The following is a 244-nucleotide window of genomic DNA, read 5'->3' as shown; positions in this document are numbered from 1 at the left end:
GGTACAGATGGTATAGGGAGTACAGATGGTACAGAGGGTACAGGGGATACAGAGGGTACAGATGGTACAGGGAGTACAGATGGTACAGGGAGTACAGATCATACAGAGGGTACAGGGGGTACAGAGGGTACAGAGAGTACAGAGGGTACAGAGAGTACAGAGGGTACAGGGAGTACAGATGGTACAGGGAGTACAGAGGGTACAGATGGTACAGGGAGTACAGAGGGTACAGAGGGTACAGGGA

Source organism: Austrofundulus limnaeus, unplaced genomic scaffold (genome assembly GCF_001266775.1).
Source record: "Austrofundulus limnaeus strain Quisiro unplaced genomic scaffold, Austrofundulus_limnaeus-1.0 Scaffold724, whole genome shotgun sequence".
Classification (NCBI taxonomy): domain Eukaryota; kingdom Metazoa; phylum Chordata; class Actinopteri; order Cyprinodontiformes; family Rivulidae; genus Austrofundulus; species Austrofundulus limnaeus.
The sequence above is the reverse complement of the archived record's forward strand: the minus strand, read 5'-3'. Positions refer to the sequence as shown.